Genomic DNA, 16,490 nt, shown 5'->3' on the forward strand with positions numbered 1-16,490 from the left:
CCCTGCGCGTACACGTATGAATTATGTATGAACTGTATAAAACTGTTATTGTACACAATTAAATTCTACGATCCATAATGAACGGTAACGGTAATTATATCGGTGATAATAATTTATAAGTTTTGTGGAACACGGCAGCTGGTCATAAACGAATATTCACTGCGACAAGTTATGTGAACAGGTGCGAAACCGGTATGCGTTTGGGAAACACACCGACAATATGGGTATTAGGAAGCGTGCACCAACGTGTATTGCGGTGAACATAATTTTCATGCCTCGTAACTTGGAAGAAGACGTAACGACACATTATATTTAGAAGGAATCACGATATACGCTCGCCCACGAGATTCACGTCGCGCAAAGTAAATATTTAAACATTTTCGCAACTGCGTTTCAACCGAGTTTCATCTTTCTAATAAACATTTCGATGTTCTATCGAAATTTATTCATTTAAGAAACCGTGACTACTGCAAGTCAACTATGGGCATACGTACGTACGTAAAGTATGACTCAAGTGTCGCATAAATCATTCTTGATATTCAATACGCTTCAATTCTCGCGCGTGAACTTGGTTGTCACGACGAGATATACGTTCTGATAATTAAGTGACTAGACAATTAATTTTCTTTCTTCTCGAGTACTTGGAAGTACGGTTCTGCGTCAGAAATTTATCCTGTGACGCATTTTCGTGCGGTCAGAATTGCACTCAACGAGTCGTGTATAATTAATGAAACATGTCTCCAATAACGAAAGCAAATTTGAAATTTCTCGAGTTTTTCGAACGATATTGTACGCCATATTTACATGAATTTTCCTTGTGCGTACACATGCGAGCAATGATTTTTCTTCTGCCGATTTCCATATCGCGTAACTACAAACATCTTACTACGAGTGGCTGAATCCACTGCCACTGCTGGGTTTTGCATTATAAGCGAAGACAATGGAATCAGAATCACTAATTGCGTACGTGTACCCACAATAGAAAACGTAAGAGTTATTATTACCAAAGTACACTTAATACACCTGTTTCCTATGAAAGTAGGATGCATACAATTTTCCGTGTTCGATTATACCTTAGCAATCTCTTTATCGAACATCTCCAAGTGTATCGATCAAGATATTCCAAGGTAAAACAATTGAAATATTAATACACGTAATAAAAAGTCAATACAAATAAATCGAGTGGTGTTACCTTCTTCGATAACGTAGTGTAAAAGTAAGAAAGGTGATAATTAAAACTAATACGCTTGTCTGTCGCTACTGCGATAGATCCTTTGGCTTTTACAGAAGGTCCTTCGATGCGACCACTGTTGATACCACGACTAAACACGTCGAGACGAGACGGAAGACTGAATATAAATTTCTGCGCGAGGTTTCGCGTCCAAACATTTGACTACGTTCTGACACATGGGACACGTCAGATAAGCGCACACGTCGAACGTATCTACCTACTTATATGCTAAAATGAGTTACATTATATTTCACTTGCGTTTGATAAGGTAAAGAGAATTGAAGAATGATTAACTGAATATATGCCTTCACGATATTTACCACGACACGTTCACTCTGTTATTTTCTCTACGCGATTACTTTTGTCGATGACATTTTCACAGTGGCTCTGCGTTATTCGTTACGAAGATTATATTCGAATTGCAGAATTATTATTATTAGAAAGGTATAGCTGTGCGAAAATGCGAGTTGCGAACTTGTCGCTACGATGAACTCGTCTTTGATGGACGAGGAAATACTTAGGAACGGTAGGGTACATTCCCAGATAACTAGCGTCACCTCTACTCGAGCAAATTGAAAAATGACCAGCGTTGATGAAAATTTTCCACAGTCTAATGGACGTATATGCACGCAGAAGCTGGTACGCTTCCGTTGCTCGAAATATCCCCCATTGTCTCAGCCTTTTCAGGACCGAGCGACGCTTTAACCCTTTCCCTTGCAGAGGCACGAGTACGAACACGTGATGCACCGATTGTCTTCTCCGTACAATGGAAATGTTTGTATAACAGTTTAATTTCGATGACATTTAAACGATACGTAACATTGGGAACTGGAGTGAACAGAAACCGGATTTTTAATTAAAGTCCACTGAACGATACGAATTATGTAATAATAAATAGCTCAATCAAGCATAAAAGTTGTGCGAATATCACTGGACCAACACTTTGGTGGATGCCAAAATCAGCTGGTTCGTTACCCTACCGTAAAATCAGTTTATATGTAAAAATTGATTAAAATTCATGTTACCCAACGAAAGCGGATAAGATTTTTACCAAGCTCGCATCGGGAGACACTGGTACGGAGGAAAGAGACACGGTGAAAGTATAATTTAACGCGTCACTGAATGTGTACACGTTGAAAGCAAGCCTTCGACTGTTAATTAGAATAGCACTGCCTACTGATAGTAAAGCCGTTTGTAAAAATTCGTTTAAACAGAGGTTTTTTGAATATACGCCAATAAAAGTGACTCACGAGGTTACGTCAACCGCGTTGTATGCTAAATAAGAGGACTGCAAGGATGAGCGAGGGCAAGCGTAAAAGTTGGTACGCGGTTTGCTGAATTTCGAGTCCAAGGCGAGAGAGCTCTCTCGCACTTCGGCATAAACTGAACCGTACAAATCGCCTATGTTTTTACCCGGCAACTTATCTTACCGGAAATTACAACTTTCGACGGAAGTCTTGCGGTCACTGGTACGAAGAGCCGTTGCCCAATGATCGAGTTATCGTGCTTGGAAAGACCCTAACGTTTCCCTTTTCCTCCAAATCCTTTTCCTTCTATTCATTCACTGCTTCTCGTCGAAACGACCTACATTCTTCCTCGTTAACAATGATATTAATCGATCGAAAACTTAAACAGATATCTCTAAGATCGATTTTCCAGCTGATCGAACGATCGTAATTCGATAGCTGCGGATATGTCGCTGCTAGATCTCTCAGAATTCACGTTTCTTTAAGTCGAACCGTGATTCAGAACGTGTCGCCTACGGCGAGCGTTATTTCCAAAGCAAAAAAAAAAAAAAAAAAGAGAAAAAGCGACGACTATCATTACTCAGCCACGTGCTGTTAAACAGGACATAATCGTACCCACTTGAGTCAATGTCGCGCAAAAAGGTGGCAGGTGTAACTGTTGCAGGGGCACGAAAATAGAGCCTCCACGCATTAGCATTCACCGATTACGTAAAAGGGTTATCTCACCGTGTATCACTGTACAAAGACCGATCGCTGCCGCACAAAGTGATAGGGGAATAAATCCTATGGAAACGACGGGACGGATCGTGCACGTGAATATTCGCGAACGATGACTAACCGCGACACGTGAATCGATCACGCGTAACGATCGTACTGCACGCTTCACTCCATTAATTAAATTATTACCGCGAACAATGTACTTGGAAGAATGCAACAAATTCTGGATAAACAAGCGATTAATGGAAATTGGCTGATTTCTCTCTGGACTGTCTTCCTGTTGATGAATACGTATATCTATCTATTGTACTTTATGTGGCACGAATATCCACGGAAATGATTAGATCAGAATTTAGGGAAAAGCGGGAACTGTACTCGCATCTAATTAATTTTGATATGATTTTAATGTCAGTATCGAGTTCAGCTTCCGATTTCACAGCGACGAGCCAGAAAAGGCACCGCTCTGCACGTTTATCCCCAGAGATGCAAATAAACTAATACGTGCATGCATTATGCTAAATAATATTAATTGGAAGCTTCGTGAATTATTCATAACGTACACGATAATGTTTCGAACGGTTTATAAACTTATATCTGGTTTATATATAACACGTGCGTCGCGTTGCTTTCTCTATTTCTGTTTTTGTATTTTATTCTATATAAGAGAGATATGAGAATGGTTGGAAATTATTTCAGTAATTAAAAAAAACTGTTATGTTATGATAGAGAAAAGTAAAGGTGGTTTAATCGCGTACTCGCTTTTTCCATTTACAAGTGCGCTAATTGACCCGTCTTCACGTCGCGGCGTCCATCAACACGAGACACGGTTAATATCAGAAACCATGGACGGATATTAAGAATACGTGTTCACGATGAGCACTTAGGTATTGCGCAAACGCTTCATTATTAATTAGACCATTTCACGAGAACAAAACAAATGAATCTATTGTAACGATCGCAATAGAACAGCCCAATTGGTTCATTAACGTAATTGACGCGGGATTATTAGGAAATGCACAAATTGCGAGCCACCAATTGACATTATTTGCTATTCGTAGTGACAAACAAGTAACTCTGTAATAATACGAGCGTACAGATACTCTCACTTACCGCGATTATATCTTATTTCTAATTATTATCCTCCCCGTTGAAAAACTTGAAACGTTATATTTACTCAATTTTAAATAAATAAAGAGAAACTACGAATTATCGCACTCTCCTTTTTATATTGAAAATGTTCCTTTCACAGGAGCTTTTCTATAAAAAATGAAACGAACCTCAAATTAAACTGTACTCAAAAGATTCAGTCGCCTACAGATCGATCGAGAAGGAACTGTAAAACTTGCCAACTGCACGCTAGCGCTTCACTATCAGCTTTAAATCGTTAACGATTGTAATCACTGCAATAATTATTTATCTTATCGTCCATAATTCCTCATTGTCTCTTTATCTGCGGTGTACAAAATGTCTATATTGGAAAATATAAATACAAAAATTATCAATCAAATCCCTATGTGTCGATATGTCATTCGCATGTTACTCAAATAAAAGAGCGAATGAAATCATCAGCGATGTTTTCATGCGAGACGCTAAGTAAATATCCGCGATTGTTCCAGAAATTGCGTTTAACAGTACTATTCCATATAACATCGAGTCCGAGACAAGTGATTTAATTATTTCTTACATCTTTCTTACGACTTTGCCTGCGTTAGATCACCAGTATTGCCTCTTCCATAATTAACTGTTTAACATATTTCCTCCATGTTATTCCAACATATTTTCAACTATTATTTTCTAGCGTTCTATAGCCACATTCCACGAGAATAGTCAAAATGATACCAGAAATTGCGTTTTACAGAATTATTCCATATAACATCGAGTCCGAGACAAGTGATTTAATTATTTCTTACATCTTTCTTACGACTTTGCCTGCATTAGATACCAGTATTGCGTCTTTCATAATTAACTGTTTAACATATTCCTTCCATGTTATTCCAACGTATTTTCAACTATCATTTTACACCATTCTATAGCCACATTCCACGAGAACAGTCAAAATGATACCAGGAATCAGTAATCTAAGAAAAACGTGTAGTACAAACAACTAATTTGTAATTTTTAATTTCGTTAATTCCACCCCTACGAATCGAGCGTTTAATGTCCGTTAATAATGCAGTGTTTAACAAAATCCAGCGGCTTGTTGCTCGTAACTAATCATTACCAGGTGTGCCGTGGCAATGCATACACGAGAGGAACTATGGCGTACCATGTCGCGTAGATACAACCGTCTGGCTAATTACGTCTTTATCTACTGTAACTGGTTCGTCCGAGGCGTACACGTGAATAACCAACCCTGGTACCACGTCGATGCACGAGGCGTCACCGAACAGACAGGCGAATTAAAAAGAAGAGAGACGAGAGAAGAGAAACGAAACAGGCCTGTACAAACTGATGCGTCGAACGATCAGAGCGCGATCGGAAGATGCAAATGCAACCTTCTCATGCCTCGTACACACTTACGTAACTAGACATTATTTTGTTCTTCGATAGGCTAACGATAGAGACGAGGCATCCGAGCTTGAGGAAGGTAAAACGACGAGGAAGTTTCATGAATTTTCATTCGAGAATCTGATCGCAACGTCCCGATAGCGATTAGAGTACATTGTTCGTAAAAATTGCGAGCGTGAAGCTTGATTGAATAATGGCTCGTAGAAGAATCGAAACGTGAATTATAACTGAAAATTACTGAACTTCGTGGAAATTTGAACTTCGATGATTCAAGTTTGAGGAGCGAACCGCGTACCTTTTACAGTCTGTGAAATCTACAAAGTCTTTGGTGACGTCAACGAGCCGTTTATCAGCTTTATTCTTATTTGGACAACTGGACTACGATACACTTTTTCGTTATCGTTCAGTCACGCGGAAACCTTACAAATGTATGAATACCGGTAATCTATCCTTGTACACGATATTCACTGGGCAATAATGGAACTTTCTTTGGTGAAAAATGAAAATCCTGCTACGCGACTGCAATATCCATTCTTCAAACGTCGCACGATTCGAATACGCTATCTTTTCAAGCTCCTCTGAATCCTGCAGACAGTAGAGAATCTCGCGTTTAGAAATGTAAAACACCTTGAGTTTCCCTGCACGATTATCTACGAGGAAACATCGGTACAAATGATCTTTCAACTTTGGGAAAAACATGTGGACCGTATGAATAAATGAACGATTAATCCTCCAAGTAAATAATGTTGCACCATTTGCTCGAATGGTATGATAATCAATAATTTACAATCGTACATTTAACCAGTGCGTAGCTAAAACTAAAATCGAATTCGTAAACGCACCAGGAACACTTGTTCGACAGTGAGCGTCTTCCACAACGTAAATGTCGAAGGTGGATTAAGATGAGACACAACTCGAGATCGCTAAAAATTACACTTCTACGCGTACGATTACCCTCCAGGAACGAAATAATCGATAATTGAACCGAATAATGATCCTGTACCTACTATGTCGCGAGGTAATTACAGCATCGACGACATTACTCATCTTTTTTCGATTCTCGAAGCGTTGCACGTGATATTTTTTCTACAACTTTTTTTCCAGTGACCTCAGCAAGTCCTCAGTCTAGAATCGACATTGGCTTTTGACGCGAATAAATGCTCAGGTTCGCCTTAACCGTGACTGCGGCCACGTTGGCAAGGCGATCGCGCAGTTCGCCATGACGATCGATGATTAATATAATCGTTATCTCGAGATGGATTGTCAGAGTGAAAAAGTAGGCGCGCTACGACACGCCAGACATGGTTTCACGTGTTTCGTGAAACAAAACGCGTGGAGGCAAAATTCAGGTGACCTCGAACGTGCCTCGGATCGGCAAACGTGGCTGACATTGTGAGAAATGTGCCAGTAGAAAAGAACACTGGTAAAATCTCGGTATCTGGGACTGGGATTGTATTCCTATATAGATATGAGAAATTTTTAACCCAAGAGTCTCGCGAGAACTTTACTTCCCTTCCTTGGAGTAAACTCTTACGCTTCTTCTTATATATATAATCTAATATCTTATATATAATTACTGACAGATAATTGAGTACTTATATTGGTCGACTCGACTACGATTGTCATTCTTATTACTATTTGTACTTTGTGGTTAGAATTTTTTAATAAGATTGAAAATATCGAGATGCAATGGTGGCCAATAAATTAGCACTCTTTAAAAAGCAGTTTGTCCGATGTGCAGGTATATAGTAATCTTCGTAGTAGCATAAAATTATATTCAGGTGGTCGTTGTGCCCCCTTGATGCAAATCGACTATTTAATAATCATTAATTATACACTAGGCACGCCTTATGGAATGGACACTGGATATCTCTGATATCGCAGTCGCATGCGATGTCCACCTTTTTTTTTTACTTAGACGTTTTTCTAACGCAATTTTGCTTGTCATTTTCATGACGGAGAAAAAAAATGTCAAACGTGTCTGTATCTAATTAATGATCACGATAACGAAACAGTTTTTGTAGCCATTACATGTAACATTGTTTCGCTCGTACGTTCCGTTGGCTGATTACGCGATTTGTTTATTTCCCACGTTCCCTCATTTTTTGCTGCATTTTTTTGCGAAGGTCGATAGATAGTGTATTTGCACGCCATTCCCAACAGCCACCGGTGGTATGCATAAAACGTACAGAAGATCGTTTAACCAACCGATCTCGTAAATAGTGAAAGGATTAAACAGAAATGACCTAGACTAACCCAGACACAAAATTACATCTGGTGCACACTTTCCCTGAATAAATTGCATGACGGTGGCAAATGTTTGCGCGAAGGCACATGTGCTCTTTCATAGCTGTAAAATAGAAATGCTGCTCTTCTTAGGATCAATCTAAATCTCGTATATCAGAAGATCTTGAATTTTCGTATTAATTACTTTAAAGAATATATTTTAATAACGAAAGGAAAATCTATCTGTTTGTGGTAAATTTAAAATTAATCTTCTAAAAGTATATGAAATACTTTCTACGTTCTTCAAGTATCTTGTGTATCACGGACGGATAAAAGCACCAATTTTTCTGGGAAATTACTAATCTTCATCAAGTACTGAGATAACGGTAAAGATCCTTCGTATCTTGACGGATGATAACTTAAAATCGTACGTTTATCAGAATCACGGTTACATATAGACAGGATCTTGCTCAATGCATAAACAATATCCAACTTGTATAAGGCAAATTTGAAAAAATATGCAAATAAATGCTTGCACTTCCATGCAGCTCGACCATCATCGCTGACATTTATAGCTTTATTTATTGTTAACTGCAGCCGTAAATTGCGCTGCGTTAATAATTCCATGAAATAGTATCACGCTTGTTAGATAATACAAACAAATAATAAGCTTCTTCTGCAGGCAAGCACCGGAGAGCAAACAAACGGGGCACTTCCCGTGTCTCGTTGGATTACAACTTTTCCTCCCAGCGCGGTGGAAACTTTCTTCGAAAATTTAGATCGCACAGTTTCATCGAATTTTCATCGTTCGTGCAACTCGAAAAACAAATCGCGCGGTGTAAATTATTCGAGGCGTTCGATCGAGCCGCAATTCGCACCGCTGACTTAGCTTTCGATTCTGCTGAATCAACCGCGCGCCGCTCGGTCAAAGTGAACCGTGTAATTTCGCCTCGAAGAAGGAAAAGCGTGCGACGCGGAGGGAACAAAAAGAACCGCGCGGCGTGGTAATTAACGGCGGTGGTTGGAAAACAGACGGGAAAGGCTTGTGGCGTTCAACGAAGATGAGACGAGGGGAAATGGAGCGTGGCCCCGACACCGGAACCTCCCACGATTGTATGCTAAAATCGCGGTCGCGCTCCCTGAAAATTCACCTTCTGCCACGCGAAACGCCGCGAGTACTTTCGTCATCTCGCCAGTCGCGGATGGATGGGTGGTGTCTTCACCGCGGGACGCGATCATCTCCCGGGAAGTAGATGACGGAAGTCCTCCGCGGTGAAAATTGAACAGGACGAGAAATAGGGTAACGCATCGCGGTGAGTGCGTTATTGAATTACGTGTGCCGCATATTAGAATGCGAATTACGTAAATTGGGTGCACGTTACAGAAATGCATTTCGTCACGGAGGGAATACGTGGAAAAGGATGCGCGTGTCTAAGCTGTCGGATTCATTACGCGGTTCATTACGCGCGACTGTCGTTTATCACGGTAAGACTCAATTCGAGTGAACAATAATTTGAGTGAAAAACAGTTCTCCAAAGCGGTTTCTTGTGTACACGCGTAACGATAGAACGTTTTATCTCGGGGATATAAATTGAATCTAGCCGAAGAAATAATTGAGGAAATGCATAAAATAGCTTCTTCGATTCTGGCGGTCGAGCACGCTTTTCCATTTGCCAAAGTGCTACGTTAATTAGATCTCTACGATATAAAGGAAAGTGCCGGCGAAAGAAAGGAGCGAGAAAACGGACGAACAGCTGTACACAAATAGACTGAACAAAAAAAGGTAACAAATAAATATCCCTGCGCAAAGAGCGACAGCGTGCACGTTCTCAAAGGCCGTTGACTCTGCGAAACTTTCGCCTGACACTTTCATGTGGAGCAGGCATAAAGGCCTGTCCCAGACACACCGAGAAAAAAATATGCGGCACTCGAATCTGATATCAAAATTACCGCAATATTATTCGAGTCAACCGCTAAAGTGAATGTTATTCTAGGCGCTAATATCAGAAGTCGAGCCATTTGAGAAAGCGCAAGCTTGAACTTAAGTCGCTCGAATCGATTCCTTTAGATTTCAACTCGTTGAACAGTTTGGCTAATCTGAACGAAACCTTAGAACGATCCGGATAATTCACTGGATTGTTACTCGTTCGTGACCCGTCGACTTATAAATTTCTCTATTCGATGTATCCCGCGGAAAAGCTGAGGATCTCTCGCGGTGAACTGCAACGCTGAACACGTTACAAGTCGTCCGGCAAAGAAACATCGTAATGGCCTTAAAACTTTTTAAACCCAATTAAAGTTAAGGCATGATACGAAAATTACAATACAAGTGGGGAATATAAGTCGTTAATGCCATATCTGCTCCGTTAAACGTGACTAATTGGTAACAGAGGATCAGCCGGACGGTAAAATTATAGTGCGCCCTCGGGTAATTCCGCTTCCGACGAAAGAAGAATCTTCGCACTCTCGGTTTCACGAGCAGCTAACTATAATGATCCCCGTTTGGGCGCAGCTTGAAATTAATTTTTTCGCGACAGATGCCTACCAAATTACCGCTATATTACCCCGGTTCAATTGTGGTAACCAACTCCCTCGAACGCTGGTGAAAAAAAGGGGCAGGATAATTATCGTTTTTCCGCCGGGACACCACCAATTAGACTATCTTTGGAATCCTGTAAAGCCAAGCATAAAACACTTAAACTTTGCTTGAACCAGCGAAAGCGCGCGCAATTCCAAATATTTCAAGACACGGGATACCTTCCAACGCGCAGACGGTTATCTTTAATTGGACGATTAAATTGTTCTGTATTCCGGCTGCGCGGAACACTTTTCGGTTAATTTGAACGCAACGAAAGGGTTGACCAGGACGCCGTCGGTAGTCGAATTGACGACCGCGTCGGGGGAATAAACTCTGATCCCAAGCGTAATCAATTAAACGCCGCGAAAGGAGGTAACGCGCGCTCGGGACCGAACCTGAGGGGAGATTCCTCGAGGCAGCGGGTGAATCTTCTCAAGGAAGGAAGTAAGAAGACGGTGGTTCGTGCCGGGACTTTCTCACGACGGAGGCATCGTAATCGTCTATCGCGAATATCTCGCTGAATCCTAATTGCGATCTCTTACCGGCCGCCTACGAGTAACCGTGGCCATTTAAATTTGTGTCATTGCATTCCGCGTGGTACACGTCGGAGGCATCCTCTTTCGCGGACGTGCCGCGACAAATGCCGGGCAAACGAGAACGTTCCCAGCCACCAACTATTGCGCTATCGCGCTTACGGGCCTTCCATAACACTATTTCCATGTCCAAACCCTCGTTAACTTCGCTTAACACGCTTTCGATACAGCGCGCATCGGATTAACCTTGTTATACGATAGGGTTGATTCGTAGACGATGCGTTTCGAGCATGGTAGTAACTGATTAAGTACATACCAAGTCATTTTCGAAGATTTATCATATCTCGACGCTTACAAATTATTTTTGCGCGCGATGTAAGAAGTTGAAGGGAAATATTTCAATTTTTCACCCTGTTGTCGAGGTACTGTGTTACAAGGGTGTTGACGAGAGTAACGTCGACAAAGATAAACCGTACACGCGTAAAATGAACAAGTTTTTATTCCCCCGTGCGAAATAGCTGTTCACGATCGCCCGTCGTTCTCTGCCGGCAGAAAAATCGATCACGGTGATCGGTTGTCCTCGATTTAAAAAATCGCACATCGCGACGAGCATCGCGCGAAGCAGTCGCTCGGGTCAGGGCGGTAAAAAATCAAGACCACTTTCTACAGCGTCTGCTCCAGTTACAATCGAGATACCATACAGTGTATCTTTGTGCGGTTATAAAGCGATCAAGGTGCAAGATCATGGACCGTACAAAAGAAACCGCGAGCAACAAGTCTCGTCCCAAAGCGTTTCTCCTCGATACTTCACGGTCGTACCTTCGAAGCCTCCGCCAATCCACGGTGCGTAAGCGATTTATCATAAAAGTAACGCCTTCTGCGTTTGTTATAAAAATTTCCCTCGTTGATGGTGCAAAAAGTTTCCGGGCGTTGGCGCAAGAAAATCGGCCCAATTTACGTTTCTGGCGACTCCTCTGGTGACCGTGATCTGTCGGGAGAGGCTCGATCGCAAGATCGTTTCCTGCAGTCTTTCTTTCACTCTGTGTACACTTTGTATCTTGGCAAGGTTACGCTGGGATCAACGGACGAGGTCGTTGATTCCGAACAAGCGCACTTTTACCAACTGGTTTGCTCCAATTTTGTCTCCTTAACGAGGGCACAACGTATGAATCACGAAAAATCGCTCTTTCTAGACATTCTCGAAAAAATTCTCAGTCTCAACTGAAGATCTTCGTTCAGTGTTTGAAATTCTGACGTGTTTCTGGGGAACGCAGGCTGGTTCGCGCGTTTCAATTCGAATCGAGACGAAGCGGAGGACCGCGCTGTTGGAATTTCAGCATGGTGGAGCGTCGCCTCTAATGGCCGGCGAAAGAAGAGGAAATTTGTCCCCCATTCGAGCGACTCTCTTCCTAGCCTTGAACTCGCGACAGGATAGCCAGGAACAGGTGGGTGCAGCCAGTGTTCCGTAACGAAAGCTACGGGATAGGAACTGTCAAGTGTGTCACGCAACTACAGCCTTTATTCCGTTTATTGCCGTGCAATTGTGTGCCAATCCATGCGGCATTCTTCGGAGCCGTTTACACCGGGCCCCTGCTACGCGTCTCTCTACTGTACACTTCCGCTCAAAAGTGCTGTCAAGCCTCCTGTTTAATCTCTGTGTCGATGCTTGGAAATGCTGTGATATCGCTCGTGCCAATTTTATTGCACATTTATCGCGTCCATATAATAACACGATAACGAAGGAGTTGGTTTGGGAATTGTTATGCTAACCCATGATCCCAGAAATAATTCTAATTAGATATGAAGTTAAGAAAAAAAAATATAATCGAGGAGGAAAAAGTGACGAGAAAAATTAATGTAAAAACATTATAGCTCTATACACGTTTCAAGGGAATAGGAAACGTACGTAGGGAGATAAGGAATTATGATAATTGAGGAAATATATAAAAAAGAAGAGGTTTCATAAGTTGGATAGGAAAGGATACATCTCGTTAGCGATATTAAAAAATAATACTACGTACATAACGTTGATTTCTCTTAAATTGCAAGGTATGATTCGAAATACTTAATACTGGAATAAAGATTCTACTAAAACGACAAGTGTTCTAATACTTTTGAGTGAGAGTGTAAATGCGACCCTTGGCGCGAGCGCATCAGCTTTTATTGATATTAATGTAGGGTCCGTTCAAAGGACTCGACCGTGTTACCATTAAGAGATTGGCTAAACTTGCGCCATTGCGAACGAAGGGTCAAACACTTGAGGAACTTTGATCCACGGATTCAAACGATCTGAACGATCGATCCACGCATGGGAGTTCAATGGACAAAACGAGAAATTGTACATACACGTATGTAGATTCTTATCTCTCTACCTGTACTAAATATCTCAGATATTTTCAAACTGATACGTGCTATAATGTGTGTGTGTGAAAATAAGATCCAAATCATCAGCGTTCTCAGCTTTCGAAACTGTTTAAAAATCAAAAACCCTGAAAATCGTCAGATTTCGCCGGTTTTACGAAAACTACTTTCACGCGAAAGAATTTTGCACCATCGTAACTATCATAAAAATCACACGTATCGAATCGTACAGAAGCTTGCTGTTAACGCATTGAATAAAACAGCAGGTGCGAGAAAAAAAGGTTTCCAGAACGGAAAACGACACTTTCCTTTTATTAACAATGCAAATGTTTCTGATTGGGAACGAGTATTTTTTTTTTTTTACGATTTCTATAGATTGATGCAAAATGCAGGGGACAGCGGACTGTATTAGAAAACGCGTTAAGCGCGCACTCGTGACTAAACTCTGTTAATATTTTCCGGTTGCCGTGTGCACCTGCAGGAAAGTGCGTTCCTTTCTTTCGCGTGTTTAGCGTTTTCACACCTGACAGGAAGGTATCATTAAAAGTTTTGTCGCCCGTGCTCGAGCCGCTTGGTATGTATTCAATATGCTTCCTTCCGTGCTCCGTCAGAGCCAGTTGGCGAAATCTTGCTTTCACGTGACGCAAATCACGGTATAAAAATTGATTCCGCTCGATTATGGTGAACGATTTGCATACAGATCGAATCACGTAATATTTTATGCATTCTCCAAGATCGCGTTAAGCAGCGTTCACGCGGGCACGCTTGAGAATGATAATATTTCAGTTATTTTGTTACACTGAGACGCGGTGTTGCGAGTACCCCCCATTTTTCCAACTAATTAAAGTCCATACCATTCTAGACATAGTTTTCTACTCGATGTAAATGCAAACGATGTTTTCTCGAGGGTCATACATCGTCCGTTCCGTTTAATTTAAATATCAGTCACGATTGTTTAACATTTTCGCTGACGCTAAAAGAGGCGCGCGGCATTAGAAAGTTCCTAGAGCGAATGAAAAATTTCTTATAAAACCGTGACGATCGCGTGGATTGTTTTTACAACGTTCTAAACACTCGATCCGAAGAAATCCATTTTATTCGTGGAACGCGTCGATGGAAACGCGCAAAGAATCCGGCCGCGGAACTTCGATGGATTTTCTTCGAAAATATCGCAGTTTCTTGACCACCTCGATTAGAAAGCTCGAGGGGTGACCGAAAGTCTCGAGACTTTTAAAGCTGGCAAACTTGCTTGCTCGAACTTATATGGCAAACGTTGCCAAACTTGGTACTTGCAAGGGTAGAAACTCTAATGACTTGAAATTTATTAAACAGATGCAGGGCTAATTTTCGTTCGTTTCATTCTCCTCTCTCCTTTCAGTATATCTATTATGTTCCTCCACAGTCGTTATACTTTTCTCTTTCCTCGACCATTAAATACCTAGCAATCTCTCCTTCTTTCTTATAAGGATACCTCGTATGCAAATCGTACGGCGACCATAACAATTTTTATGGGCTGATTCCGTTAGCGGGGACTGACTCGAGGCGCGACATACACGAAAAGGGTGAAGCAAGAAGGTCAAACGAAAAAGATCAGGCGACATTCATTTTTTTTTAACGTTCATTCGAGACGCGGCTTTTCAGCCGTTTAGTTCTGATCAACTAGAAATGAAATGAACAATTTTTAACTTATTCAACTGGATAATTTAGTAACTTCGTTGCACCAGAATGAGATTGGAATTGACATAGGTATTCGTATGGAAATCATAGTGCGTTCTGTACCGCGATGCATGAACGCTTCCGCGAAAGAATTATAACATTAATAAATACAGGCTGATTACTCGCAGAGCTTGGCAAACATTTCAAAATGCCATGGTTCGGTGCGAATTCAATCTAATAATTGTAACTGCGATTGAAATTAAAAGAAATACCTGCGCGTTTGAGCAAGCGGTAACTTCGGATAATACCAGTATTCGAGCAGCAATTGAAAAAATCTAATTAGCGTAGCTGCATTTGTATTTGGAATTATTTCTAACGAATAAAAGTGATACAAGAGCAGATTTTGCACGATTTAAACGTGGAAATTTTAAATAGAAAAATCGAACCTTACAATTGTTGTCACGTAAAAATGTTTAAAGGCAGTAAACAGGAAAACTTCGGCACATTCCTTGCAACTTCAAATGTCAAATTTTTCTTCCGTGTTAAATGAACGGAACTGGTATTTATCTTGCCATTTTTTTTTTTAAACGTCCAAACATGTTACATAACTTCTAAAAGCCTTGTACTTTATCTGCAGTGGAATAATTTAACGGATAAAAAAATTGACGTATATTTCACGCTGTAAATGCGAAGAAGCTATAATCTAAAAAAAAACTACAGCTTATAAATTTTCATAGTTATCTGCTAGAAAATTTCAAGAAATACCTCTACGGTCAACCAGTAATTTTTATAATTAACGAACTAGAAATATCAGTAAATCAGTTTTCATTGGAACATTTACACAATCATAGACTATCAGATAAAATTTCTAATTATCGGTTCGATATATACTGAAATTGAAAAAACGGATACCACATTTGGAAAGAAATAAAAGAATTGGTATCAAAATTCAACGAAACTTTCAAATTCCCTTATTCGTAACATGCTGTGAAATAACTTTCTAAGATAAAAAAAGGTCCACGAGAATTTACAACGGTAAACAATAAAAAGAAGATTATATAAATGAAAATAATGTTCTTTCTTCTGGAACACCATGATAAGCACTCGCATACGTGAGTACTCACAGGGCGTGTCTTAAAAAAGGATAAGAAACTGTTTAATTACTAACTTTCCAAGAGCGTTTGAACAACGTTAAAAAAAATTAGTTACACGCTTCCATCAATTAACATTATATGTTAAACCGTAACACCGTACAGATCCGTATCGATGTAGAATTTAATGATCACGTAGCAAAAGTACGTTCAGGTATTTCCTTAAAGGGTATCTACCAAAAAACAAATGTGGTCAAACTCATTCCTATGTAACTATAATCAGGCGAATGCAAATTAATAGAACACTCGATGCGATTCGTCTAATGTCACACACTTTGTACT

At 40.5% G+C, this 16,490-nt stretch overlaps 1 long non-coding RNA gene across 4 annotated transcripts in view; it reads right to left on the minus strand.

Annotated features, from left to right (window-relative positions):
- The window catches only part of LOC143424314 (uncharacterized), a 37,307-nt gene that overhangs the window by 1,489 nt on the left and 19,328 nt on the right, over positions 1–16,490 (minus strand). The window contains exon 1 of one of the 4 annotated variants that reach the window (XR_013101920.1): positions 4,473–4,564. The exons of the other annotated variants lie outside the window; for them this stretch is intronic. This is a non-coding gene — a long non-coding RNA (uncharacterized LOC143424314). Of the gene's footprint in view, positions 1–4,472; positions 4,565–16,490 lie in introns of those variants that run through there. 4 annotated transcript variants of the gene reach the window in all.

This window comes from Xylocopa sonorina, chromosome 6 (assembly GCF_050948175.1).
Source record: "Xylocopa sonorina isolate GNS202 chromosome 6, iyXylSono1_principal, whole genome shotgun sequence".
In the NCBI taxonomy this organism is placed as follows: Eukaryota; Metazoa; Arthropoda; class Insecta; order Hymenoptera; family Apidae; genus Xylocopa; species Xylocopa sonorina.